Genomic DNA, 14,620 nt, shown 5'->3' on the forward strand with positions numbered 1-14,620 from the left:
GACAGACACTGGAAACAATAAGAGTTATTTGGGCATGACCTTACATTTCCTCGACGACGACCAAAAACCTATGAAATCCATCGCTCTTGTCGCACGCTCCTTAGAGGATTCTCGTACTAAAGATTACGTGGTAAAGGAGTTCAAAGCTACATGCACGGAATGGAATATCGACTTACTTACCTTATCAATCATGTTAAAGCCTTGTTGTCCTCTGCTGTCCGAAGAAGTCGTCTCCACTCTGCTCGTTCCATGGCCACACTTCGCCAGCCTCGTAGTCTGCGAAGGGTCTGCAGGTCACCTTCTACTTGGTCGATCCACCTTGCCCGCTGCGCGCTTCTTCTTCTTGATGCTGTTGGGTCGCTTTCTAGAACCATTTTCTCTGGGTCGTCGTGCGGTATTCTTACGACGTACCCAGCCCATCATAGTCGCCCAATTTTTGCAATGTAGACGATGGATGGTTTTCCCAGCAGCTGGTGCAATTCATGGTTCAGTCGCCTCCTCCACGTTCCGTCATCCATCTGCACTCCACCGTAGATGGTACGCAACACCTTCCGTTTGAAAACACCAAGGGCGCGTTGGTCCTCTACGAGCATAGTCCAGGTATCGTGGCCGTAGATGAAAACCGGTCTAATCAGCGTTGTACGCGATGAACGCTTCCAGTAGGAAAATAAACGACATCATCGAATGGCGCTTCCTGATTGGCTGACGCAGCCGAAAAAAGAGTATAAAAGCAAACAACATTGTAATTCATTTTTCAGCTCGATTCGCTGCCAGACTGTTGAGCAGTTCACTCGATTTGAATTCTCTCTAGTTTCGTTCGTTCGTTCGCAAGTCGAATTAGCTCCGCGTTGTGTAGTGACGCTCTCGCTGACCCAGCCATGGGTAAGAAATCGCGCGGTAACGCGAGTGCCGGTTTACCGGGAAAACAGACTCTCCCAGGAGACGGCGCGACCACCGAGCCAGCCCAGAAGAAGCAGAAGAAAACCCCATTGCCCATCCCGACAGGCGTTGCGGACCCGCAGCCGGGGCCTCCCGGAACTAAACGACCCAGACCTGAAGACAGCAGCGCCACCGTATCAGCAGCAAAAAAGCTGCTGAGCAACAATCCGTTCTCCGCCTTGCAGAACGGAGCGCAGCCACAGTCGGACCCTGAGACGGTGCCGAAAAAAGTTAAGTTGCCACCCTTCTATGTGAAGGGCTTCCCTCCCGGGCTATGGGAGCAGCTGGATTTCTACATTAAGCAGGGCCTTCGCTGCACCATTCAACGGTGCACGGAAGGCTACAAACTGATGGTCCCGGCCGAAAAACACTTCAACGCAGTTCAGGCCCTCTTGGACAGAATGAAGCTGGAGTACTTCTCCCACGACATCGAGGCCACCAAGCCGCTGAAAGTGGTGCTGCGCGGGCTCCACGACATGGACACCACCACCTTAATGGACGAGATTAAGGCGAACGGCCTCAAGCCGGTCGAAGTCCACAAGATGACCCGCAGCAAGGCCATCAAGTATCGTGACCAGCTCTACCTGGTCCATCTGGAGAAGAACTCCACAACCGTGAAGGATCTCCAGACGACACGCACACTGTTCCACATCGTAGTGAAGTGGGAGCGGTATAAACCCACCCACCGTGGCGTCACTCAGTGCTCGAACTGCCTATTGTTCGGGCACGGCACCAGGAATTGCCGCATGGCCAGCCGCTGCATCAAATGCGGCAAAAACCACAAGATCGACAACTGCGACAGCATCGAGGAAGCCACTCCCACATGCGCCAACTGCGGTGCCGCCCACAAGGCCACGAGTAAGGCCTGTCCGAAGCGGGCCGAATACGCCGAGATCCGGAAGAAGGCCTCGTCCAACAGCCAGCCCGGTCGCAAGAAGGTTCCAGAAAACAACGCGCAGAACTTTCCTCCGTTATCACCGGTCCAATCACGGCCAATTCCAGTGTTGCCGCCGCTCCCGCTCAACCAACAGTTGGCTGCCGCTGCAGTACCCGGTCAAGCCTCCGGGCCATCGACGGATCCCCCTGCTCCGGGATTGGCCGGTACAACCGGTGAAGCTACAGACGATTCTCCGCTGTCAACGGATGAGATCGTCACACTGTTGGCCCAGGCCATCATCATCAAGCGCACCTGCGCAACAAGAACACAACAGCTCCAAGCTATCATCTCCTTCGTCGCTAATTATGGACCGTGAACCCATAAAGATCGCCAACTGGAACGCTCGCTCCGTAGGGGCGAAAAACATTGAGCTTGCAGACTTCCTCCGCAAGCACGACATCGACGTGGGCCTTCTCACCGAGACTCACCTCAAGACCGGTGACAGCTTCTGGCTGCCCGACCACAGCATTGTCCGGCTTGATCGCACCAGCTCCAGGGGGGGCGGTGTCGCGGTCATCATCAAGAAAGGCATCAAGTACTGCACCCTACCCCACTACCGCACTTCCATCATCGAGGCCGTCGGCGTTGAGGTGGAAACATCGACCGGAAACGTCCGGTTCATCGCCGCCTACTGCCCCCGGCAATGTACCGTTAGCAATGGTACAGCACAGCAGTTCAAGAACGACCTTGCCATCATAACCCACACCAATGCCCGCTTTGTAATCGGAGGGGACCTGAACGCCCGGCACGAGGCCTGGCGGAACTACCAGCAGAACCAGAACGGCCGCCTGCTATTCGACCATTCCCAGCATGGTCTCTATTCCGTCTGGTTTCCGGACGAACCAACCTTCACATCACCGACGGGCAACCCATCGACGCTGGACCTGTTCTTGGCAAACACCAGATTAGCCAAGCCGGTTGCCGTCAACGACCTGAGTTCGGACCACCAACCGGTGCTGACCGAGCTGGGCTACAACGTGGCCCCTGCACCGTGCCAGCGGAAGGACTACCATCGAGTCAACTGGGTCCAGTTTCGACGCGTGGTCGACCGCCACATCGACGACAACCCACCGCTCGACACAGTGGATGACATCGACCGGGCCCTGGAGGGTCTCCATCAAGCCATATCCGTGGCTGACGAAGAGTGCGTTCGACGAGTTCCTGTGAGGGGTAAGTTTCAAGCAATTGATTCCCACACCAAACTCTTGATTCGGCTCAGAAATGTTCGTAGACGCCAGTTTCAGCGGACTGGGGATCTGCAGCGTAAATACGAAATGGTCGATCTGAATCGGCAGATCGCTTCCAGAATGGTCTCAATCCGGAACGAGAGTTTCGGGCGGCTCGTTCAGAACCTGGACGACCGTTCCAGACCATTCTGGAAGGTTGCCAAGGTGCTGAAGTCTCACCCCAAGCCCATTCCACCACTTAGAGTCAATGACGAACGGCTTATCACCAACGAAGAGAAGGCCAATGCAATTGGGGAGCACATTGCCCAGTCGCATTTGCTTGGCTCTACAATCCCAAGTCCACTCGAGAACCAGGTTGTGCAGTGCGTCCAGACGTTAGATGCCTCCCCTTGTGCCGTCCCTCCAGAAGAACGGATTACAGAGGAACAAATTTGCTCAGCGCTGAAACACAGTACGAACATGAAGGCTCCCGGGTTTGACGGAATATTCAACCTAGAGTTGAAAAATCTCAGCGCGAGGGTGCACTCGCTGCTGGCTGCCATCCACAACAGATGCTTGGAGCTGCACTACTTTCCAAGCATCTGGAAGGTGGCAAAAATCATCCCGATCCGCAAACCTGGGAAAGACCCTTCACTACCGTCAAGCTACAGACCGATTAGCCTGCTCTCAGCGCTGAGCAAGCTGTTCGAAAAATTGATCCTCAGCCGACTAAACAAGTTTGTGGAGGAACATGACATTCTTCTTCCGGAACAGTTCGGGTTCCGTAAGGGGCATTCCACCAATCATCAGCTAGTGCGGGTGATGAATAACATCCGGAGTAACAAAGCTGTATCCAAGTCCACAGCCATGGCCTTGTTAGACGTCGAAAAGGCGTTTGACAATGTCTGGCACGACGGACTTATATACAAGCTTTGTAACTCCAACTTTCCACCATACCTTGTGAAAATCACCCGTAACTATCTCCAGCAAAGGTCGTTCAGGGTGTCGTTGAATAGTTCCCTTTCGGGACAATTTCCGATCCCAGCAGGTGTTCCGCAAGGGAGTCTGCTGGGACCACTGCTTTACAGCATCTACACGTCGGACATCCCTCCTCTAGGAGACGGTTGCGTGTTCTTTCTGTTTGCAGATGACACCGCGATAGCTGTCAAGGGTAGGATGCCTCGTGAAATTACGAACAAGCTCCAACGATGCCTTGACACCTTTACTGATTATGCCACCACGTGGAAAATCAAAATCAACGCCTCGAAAACCCAAGCGATCATGTTCCTTCACAGACAATCATTAAAACTTAAACCGTCTCCCTCCTGTACCGTAATAATGGATGGTACAAGGGTCGAGTGGTCCACTGATGTTACTTATCTCGGGATGTTGTTCGATGAGAAGCTCCTGTTCCGCTCGCACATAGAGAAAACCCTAGTTAAGTGCTCCGCCTTGGTTAGGTGTTTGTATCCGCTCATTTGCCGCAGATCCCGCCTCTCAAGGCAAAACAAACTGGCTGTTTACAAACAGATCATAGCCCCCGCGATCTTATATGCCGCCCCGGTGTGGGAATCGTGCGCTCAGACCCACAGGAACAAAATCCAGGTTGCACAGAATAGAGTGTTGAGGATGATCCTAGATCGTCCATTCGACACAAGAATAGCAGACCTCCATCAAGAGGCAGAAATTCCCAAAGTAGATTCCAAAATTTATGATATGACAACTAAATTTATTCAAAAATGCAATCTTTCTGAACATGCTTTAATAAGCAATTTGTACATAGTAGGTTAAGTGTATATAGTAGAGTAGGTTAGTTTTAAGCTGTAAATAGTAGTATTAAGTAGTTTCTCTTCAAATTCTAAAAACAAAACAAACCAATCCCACCAAGGTGGTCGACCGTGTACTAAGTCTAGGACTAATTCTGTAAAACAAATTTTGAATTTTGCCCATACCTTAAGATGAAGAAAGCAATTAAATCACTTAGTAAAAATTTATATGGTAATCGTCCAAGTTAAACTAAAATAAAGATCATTTAAACTAATTCATTTTTCATTCTGTATCCTGTATTTAACCATTGAAGAGGGAGCGACGAATAAAAAAAAAGGCAGAATTGAGAACAGTGTCTCATTCTTTTCGTCCGAGAACGGAGATTTCCCGAGCATTCGTGTTTCGTCCAGTTCTTATTCGTTCATCCACTGGTTGCAGTGGTGATCGATTCATCTTCCATAAGTTCCACCTAGTGGACAGTTTTAAAAGAGTTGAACTTTACTGTTTCGCTGCTACTCGGAGCCTTAAGTGCGGCACAGTTTTGCAGTTTTGCCGTGGTCCTTCGAAAGAGAGAGGTTTACTCCACTGGTGGCTGTAGTAGTTACAGCTGTTGGCAGCTCAACGACTGGTATTTCTGCAGAACCTGCCGAATTGCGAAAATTTGGTCCGTGGTAGCGTGAGAAGCCATGAACTCCGCCTAGTATTGCCCCACAAACTCTCTTGCAAATGGTGACAAGTGGCGGCATAGAATTTGGGAGAGTACCTTGTAGGCGGCGCTCAGTAGTGTGATCGCGCGGTAGTTGCAGCAATCCAACTTGTCGCCCTTTTTGTAGATTGGGCATACGAGACATTCCATCCACTCCGCCGGTAATATCTCCTCCTCCCAAATCTTGGAAATTACCCAGTGTAGCGCTCTAGCCAGTGCTTCACCACCGTATTTTAATAGCTCACTTGGTAGTTGATCTACACCAGTTGCTTTGTAGTTCTTCAGCCGGCCGATCTCCTCTTCAACTTCTTGAAGATCAGGGACCAGTAGCATGTCATCTTCTGCGCGTGCTCCAAAGTCTGTTGCCGTGCCGGCTTCGTTTTCTGTTGCATCACCGTTGAGGTGCTCGTCATAGTATTGCTTTCACTTCTCAATCACCTCACACTCGTACGTGAGAAGGTTACCGTTCAAGTCCTTGTACATATCGGCTTGCGGCACGCAGCCTTTGCGCGAACTGTTTAGCTTATCGTAGAATTTCCGTGTGTCGTTTACGCGGTACAGATTTTCCATCGCCTCGCGATCTCGGTCTTCCTGCTGACGCTTCTTCCTTTGGAAAAACCGAGTTTTGTCTGTTCTGCGCTTGTCTGTATCGGTTCATATTCAATCTCTTGTGGTGTTGCAGTATTCTCGCCCGTGCTGCATTCTTCTCCTTTACTAACAGTTTGCATTCGCCGTCATTTCTTCGGTTCGGGATCGCAGTACCTAGTGCCGCTGCAGCAGTACTATCTATGGCGGAACGGATGTCCCTCCAGCCATCTTCAAGAGTAACTGCACCAAACTGCTCCTCCGTGTTGGGTCTCGGCGTTCGACTTCGACGGGTATTATGCACCGTCGAGAGTTTTGAGCGCATGCATACTGCAAGTAATTGATTGATTGATTTATCTTTATTAGGGAGGCTTTCAGCCTGGGGCTGGTTCGCCTCCAACGATACTGCTAGTAGGTAGTGGTCCGAATCTATGTTCGCACTGCGGTACGTGCGAACGTTGATAATGTTCGAGAAGAATTTCCCGTCGATTAAAACGTGGTCGTTTTCTGTGTGTTGATCAGGAATATCAACTTAGCCAAGGTATTAATTTACTTCGATAATTGAAAAAAAATACTGTTCAGAAAAAAAGAATATGAGAAAAAATATAAAAAAAAATACACACTTTTGATTGTTGCATGTACGAAAATTATGACTTCGAATATTTTTAACAGGTTTCCCATACTGATACGATTTTTTAATAAATATATTAAAATAAATTAACATTTAAAAAAAAAAAGAATTCGAGAAAATGAGATTTGAGGAACAATTCAAAATTCAAACTATTTTTCTTTAAATTCAGAAAGTAAACATAAAATAGAAGACGATCAAATGATAAGATATTGAAAAGTAAAAATGAGGCTTATGACATTAATCACTTCATGTGTGGTAAAGCTGTTGAGTACCGTGCATTTAATTTTAGAGCAGCGTTCTTGTTTCCGATGGTGGCACAAATAAAATGTAATACAATAAACAATAAACTTGAAGCAGCATAGAGGGTAGAGCGTGAGCACACGTTGACAAATGAAAAAAACTACAAACGATGACCAACCAAGCCAGATTCAAGGCAGCAAACAAATCCTGTGGGACATTCATGATGGTTTGGTAGCTAACTTGTTCATTTATTTATTTTTTAATAAATTACAACCCTAATAAAAGATACCATAAACGAAAGATAACCCAAACGATAGAACTACTCCTATGGTTAGGATGATACCCCGAATACGTCGATAAGCAAAATAACAAGATCAATTTTAGTAGGGAGACTTCTCATTCTCTTAATCTAGGTCGTGGAAAAAAACGGCATCGATGAAACCTAACCAATCGAGCGGAATATCTGAAGAGGTTCGCAACTATTTACAACAGAAATTCATTCCTTAATCATCGGATCCTCTTGAAGCCTGGGGTATCATTAAAAGCGAATATCCACACCTTTTGTTGACCGCAATAGACTACCTCTTAAGGATAGTAACATCTGTATCGTCTGAAAGACTGTTCAGAACATGTGAAAACCGATTCGGTCTCAACGTTACTAGAATGGCGAAGTTGATGATGATGATGGTCCCACCTCTTACCCCTACAAAGGTTTGAGCTGGACGATTTATCTTTAAGATAATTGAATATGACATTTTAACCAGGTTGGCAAACAAAATCGAACTGGTTTCAGTTACAGATATAGATTCCCTCTAAAGTTTACAGTTGCTTCACAGCGATATAAATGTGGAAAAGCTCAGGCGTCCACCTCTTAGTTCGCCTTTTTGTCCACCTAAAATATTCATAAGTATTACAAGCAATCAAGAGTTAATGAACAATCAACAAAGCATCCTATTACACTAGTAACCCCGCAATCTGATGCTATAATAATTTTCAGCAATGTCAGGAATGCTCACAAACCCCCAACATTTGCCAGAAAACTTACTACTAACTCAAAGTATCTTCCAAATAAGCTTCAAAATTGCATTTTTTTTTTTATCAAATGTTAAATTCAGTCCTCTATATCCGTAATACGCGCGCGAGGCTCAAACCTTTGTAGACTACTATTTTTTTTACTACTACTATTAAATCAAATATCAAAAATCCATCATCACCATCGTGGCGAACAAAATAGTTTTTGCAGTGCTACAATAAATATTAAAAAGTCGTTATAACAGCTATCCATACAAAATAATCCGTTAAAAATAACTTCGTCAAGATACATAATTTGTCAATTCATAAAAAAAAAATCACTAGATAACCGTTCAAAAGACAGTTTTAACGTGTGAAATGCAATGTCTCTTAAATTCTGCTAATGTTGTTGAACGTTTAATGTGTCTAGGCATCGAATTGAAAACATTTATTCCTTTAAAAAATAATGAATTCTGTGAAGCACAAGTCAAGAAATGTGGTGTTCTTATTTCATCCGCGTTTCTAGTATTATATCTATGATAGTCACTTCCTCTTTCAATTCGATCACACAAATATCGAGGCAGCAAACCGTTAACTACTTTAAAAATGAACACCATAGTCAAATATACAATTCTTTGCTTCACCGACAACCATTGTAATCAAAGTTGAGGAAGTGAATCTATTACATCTCAAAATCAAACGCATTATTTTATTCTGCAAGCGCTGTAATCTCGATATTTGTGTTGCATTGGACAGAAATAAAATGGAAGGGCAAAAGTCTAGATGAGGAGAGATGATTGATTTGTATAGCTGTATTTTACTGGCAATAGTTAAATCGTTTTTCAGTCGACATAGAATTCCATACTTCTTGGCAATTTTCTTGATGACATTGTCAATGTGAGAGTTGAACTTAAGTTTGTCATCAATAATCACGCCAAGATATTTAATCTCCTGAACGCGATCAATAGTCTCATCATCAATTACAACAGAGACGTTCTCATTTCATCGATTCCGCGAAATTACCATAAATTTAGTTTTACTTGTATTCAATTTTAACTGCTTACACTTCAACCATCTACTTAGATACTGCAAATCTTCATTCAAGTGTGAGACGGCAACTTCTTAATCTTTAGCTGCAATGAATAACACAGTATCATCTGCAAAAAGGTTAATGTCGCAAAACCGCAAAACACGTCGCAAGTCATTAATATACATAATAAATAAAAGGGGCCCTAATACACTTCCCTGGGGCACTCCAAGGTTGTTCCCCACGGGACTGGAAACAGAATCATTAAAAACAGTCCGTTGAGTTCTGTCAGACAAATAGCTTTCAAACCATTTATATGCAGTACTCGTAATTCCAAAGCGCTTGATTGTACTTAACAGTAAGGGCCTAGAAATTGTTTCAAAAGCGCGTTTCAGATCCAAAAAACAGCAACAATCGTATCTTTACGCTCCAAGTTGTCTTTCCACTTTGCTAACACCAAATTCAATGCAGTTTCACAAGAATGACCTTCCCGATATCCCGATTGTTGCTATTCAGATACTCCAACAGCTGGCCTTTAACAACAAGTTCTAAAATTTTCTCTAATGTGTGCAACATGTTGATGGGACGAAACTCTTCGGCTTTAATCGTTCCAGCAACTTTTTGAATAGGAATCACTAAGGATTCCTTCCAAATTTGTGGCTCATGTCCATTCTGCAATGATTCATTAATAAGGTCCAGAAAGATGTGGCCAATGACATGAAAGCAATCTTGAATAACTCTAGCATTAACATTATCTACTCCAGCCGATTTTCCTAGTGAAAAACAAATAACTCTAAGTTCATCTAATGTAATTGGGTGAAAAACTTCAAATCTGCAACTACTATTAACTGGCTGTTTTATTTCGTCAGGTTCATCGACCAATTCAATAGATTGATTAATCAATGAAACACTGTCTACGAAATAATCATTAAACTTAGCTGCAATTACTTGTTCAGACTGTTCTAATGTGCCATTAAAAGTAATGGACCGCGGTTTGCAATTACTAGGTTTTAATAAAGATTTCAAAATTTTCCATAACTCTTTGCTGTTCTTTTGATGCTGAGCAATCTTCCTTTGAACATATTCACAACGAGTTTTCTTTATCGATTGTGAATACTTATTACGCGCGATTGTGTACCTAGTCCAATGATTGTCATTATTAGATCTACAAAACTTTTTGTACCATTTGTCCCTTTTCCGTTTAAGACGCAAAAGATCCAAATTGTACCAGCTGTTCGAGTTTTTCAAAGAAACAAACTTTTGCTCAACTAGTTGATTGGTACACGTTTTCAAAGCGTTATCAAGAACAGCTGTAGATTCATCTAAGTTACCGGCCGCGAATAGAAAATCCAGGCTTCTCTCAACAAGATTTGAAACAGATTGCTTCGAATATTTCCTCCAGCACTTCAATTTTGCAAAATTATCGTTATCGTTAACATGGTCTAAGACATTAATCACTAAAGTCTCATGATCGGTTATTTTCAAATCAGTATCCGTAACTGAACAAATCGAATCAAAATTGGAATAAACGTGGTCAATTAAAGTTCTACTGTGCCTGGAAATACGCGTTTATTCATTTACCGTTTGTTTTAAATTAAAAAACTCAGCTAAACGCTTCAAATGATTCGAATTATGGTTATCACGCCAATTAATATTAAAATCACCAGCGAATATATTTAATTTACTAGAATCAAGGAATGTCTCGAGCCAGTTCTCTAAAACTTCAACAAAACGCTGGTCACTAGAACTGGGAGAATGATACAAAACACCATAATTACCCATCTTCATGCCACGTACAACTGTAATGCCCAAGAACCAGTTGCCATCAATAACTTCGTTGGTACGAAGGTTGAATTGAACTGATTCTTTGACATAAATAGCAACACCGCCAGTGTGTCTAGAATGTGATAAACAAGCAGCAACAATATATCCCGGAATACTATACTGATCAAAAGCTTCAGTTTCTACAATATGAGTTTCAGATAATAAAACTAAAAGAGGACGTTTTTCCTCAACAATCTGACGTAATGCTACGTAGTTTTTTGACAACCCCGCAATATTCAAGTATAAAAAATCGAATTGATTCACATTCCTGGAACTTGGCTGCTATTTATTGAAACGCAAGCTGCTTTTCTTCTGATCAAAAAGTCTTTTATAAAGCAAACATTCCGAGCTAAATGCGGCATGGTTGACGTCCAAGTTCATTTTTCGTTCTTTATTCATTTTCAAACAATTAATACATTTCAATACAGTTGACGTACACTCCGACGTTTTGTGTTGTTGGCTGCACCTAGAGCATCTATCGCAATTTTTGCAATCCATGCTCTTGTGCCCAAATTCTCCACATTTGAAGCATCTCAACACATTAATCGCGGGAACTATCGAGCACCGATCAAACCCTACATTTACTTTTTTCGCACATAACAAACATTTATAAGTATCGACATCGACTTCAATTACAACACTAAACTTGTTATAAGTGAAGCGTGGATTTTCAAACATGTTCACTACTTTTACATCATTAATAGCGATGTCTTCATTTTGACTTTTTAAGTAGTCAATAAAGACATCGGAGGAAAACTGATCGCTCATGCCCACTATTTTCAATCTTGGCACCGAAATGGGAACAACAGCACAATACTTTTTCACCCAGATTGCTTTCAATACCATTTTTCACATCACTTACGTTTGCTCCTGTTGCACACTCAACAATAATGGAGCCATCTTTACCATTCCTAAAATTACTGATTTTGTGTGTTTTTGGATCCAACTGCGTTTTCAAAAACTTACGAGTATCTTCGCAAGGTTAGTTGGACTCCTTCGGTTTAATCACAATGACTGGACGAGTCTTACGATTATCTGGTTTTTCACTTTTACTATTACTGTTACTATTAGTTTTACTTTGACTAACACGACTATGTCTTTTTACAACATCCGCAAAACTCGCATTTTCTTGAAAAACAACATCATCATCATGATCACTATTACTAATTACTAATTTACGTTTTTTGCGTCTGGTATTTTGGTCCGATTCCGACTGAATCGTCCTAGATGAACTGCACGGATCATTCTTTACAGCTAATTGGTTTTCCGCATCAATTTTAAAAAATGAACTTTTCATATTATCCAATTTCTCACAAATTAAATTTTCAAGACCATTTACATTTATTCGAATATCTGCCATCCCGCTTTTGACCGCGATGTCCACCTGAGCAGCAATGTGATCTCGCATGCCAGTGATCGAGTCCGAGAGTTGAAAAACCTTCTTCATCTCTTCCTCTATCCTTTTGACGCGCGAGATCAGATCATTCTGCTCGTCACAACTCTGATCTGATAGACAACTATCACACTAGTGAGTGCCACACAAGCGAAATGGAACGTTCCATTGCACGGACCTACACATGTAATTGGGAGCCCACTCATAGCAATAGACTGCTCGCATACATTACACACATCCATTTTACCAAATTAAACGCTAACACTGTTAGCAACAGACATATACAGGGGAGGAGAACACAAAATAAAATTTTACCGCCACAGCTCACTATACAAAAGCAATAGCGCGCCGGGGGGAAAATACAAAATTAAACAAAAACTAGTTGCTAGGCAACCTTTCCTCTACTTATCCTGTTAGAAAAACACCACGGGCACGCATTGGAATAATCCTTTCGCGGCACACGCCACTATTTCACACGAAATTTTCACAGCACAACTCAACAAAAACACTACTTTGTACGGCAGCGGCGCCGGTGGTGTAGTGATAAGCGTGATTACCTCTCACCCCAGGTGAGTTGATGGGTCGATAGGTAGGGTCCAGGTGTGGGAGCTGCCTTCCTGGCACGTCGGTAGCATTGGTGCTCAGCACGGAAAACAAGATCGACGGAAAACAAAACCAAGGAAAAAAAAACTACTTTGTACGCCATACTTCGCCTGAATCAAGTTGATGTAATCTAAGCTCTCTTGAAGACGACTAGTATACTGGTTCCATCTGAAATGTAATGTTTTTCATTGATTTTTTTTTGTATTTCATGAATTTTCAATTTTCTCTTTTATAATAACACATTTTTTTAGAGTTGGTTGGAAATGCTAACATGAAGCTTTAGTGTGATGATTTATTAGCTAGAGAATGATCTTTAGAAGAGGGTAGGTGGATAGTTCCGTTAGAGTACGGCAGTATGAAAATTGAATAGAAGTTGAAAATGAGCGAAGGGCCATTAAAGCGACAGTTTTCAAGATAGACGCACATTTTTGCCTAGCCCGTACGATGTACGCGGGGACTTGAAGTATGTCTCCAAGTCCACAGGCAAAAATGTGCGTCTTTAGGTAGTGATGAAAACGTCGCTAGAACTATTCCACAGCCGCAGTCAGTTTATGAGCAACAAGAGGGACGCACATTTTTGCCTGTGGACTTGGAGACATACTTCAAGTCCCCGCGTACATCGTACGGGCTAGGCAAAAATGTGCGTCTATCTTGAAAACTGTCGCTTTAATGGCCCTTCGCTCATTTTCAACTTCTATTCAATTTTCATACTGCCGTACTCTAACGGAACTATCCACCTACCCTCTTCTAAAGATCATTCTCTAGCTAATAAATCATCACACTAAAGCTTCATGTTAGCATTTCCAACCAACTCTGAAAATCGTTAACTTCGCGTATGAAGTAACATAAAAAACACTTTGAATGTAACATTTTTTTAGTTTTTATACCCTGTCGTATTATTTAGAAAAACTAAATTTCTGCAAAATTACTCGATACTTTCACCCGATATTTTGGGCATATCGATACATTCCAATTCGATATATCGATACTCCAACATCGATACTTTTCACAATATCGCCACAGTAAGTTCATACAAATTGCTACAGTAAGTACATAGTAAAAAACATAGAAAGTTATGAAACTAACATCTACTTGCTTGTGCTTCGTCTTCTTGAATTCTCAAATCATCACTTTCATAATGTATTGGTAAAATTCATTGTTGTAAAACAGAAAAAAGGGTAATCTTCCATTTAATTCTACTTAAATCATTTTGGTATCCATGACAGATACTTATTTCGACTACAATGTGCAGTCTTGATCAGTGTCATTCCCACTAAATACGTATCAAAAACCTAACCCCCTTAAGTACTCATCCCATAGGTAAAAATGTCAAGATCACAGGTATAAAAATGAAACTACAATGTGTAGAGTCGGAACCTACCTAACTAATTAAAACCAAAGATTTAAGTAAACTAAAGGAGAAAAATCTATTCAAATCTCTAATAAGGAAAAAATTCTAAAGGCTTGGTAGCCATCATAATGAAGCAATGAAATTGGGTTGTTAGCAGAATGCTTAAATAAAACAGCAAAAAAGGGTTATCTTCCATTTAATTATTAATTAGGTAGGTTCCAATTTAACACTACATAAGGTCCGGGTCTACAGGCAGCTTGCTGGTGTTAAATAATGTAGCCGAAAAAATGCAACCGACAAAAATGATCACCGAAAATTCATTTTTAGTCAAATATTTTTGAAACTCTCAGGGAATAAATATACGCATATTAGCTATGTTTTTGCAAAGCTGGTTTATTCAACCTCCTCTCCTAGGCTAAAAGCCCACACCTTGCACTAAA

This window comes from Ochlerotatus camptorhynchus, unplaced genomic scaffold (genome assembly GCF_037179485.1).
Source record: "Ochlerotatus camptorhynchus isolate MF236.1 unplaced genomic scaffold, CSIRO-AGI_Acam_v1.1 ptg000074l, whole genome shotgun sequence".
NCBI lineage: Eukaryota > Metazoa > Arthropoda > Insecta > Diptera > Culicidae > Ochlerotatus > Ochlerotatus camptorhynchus.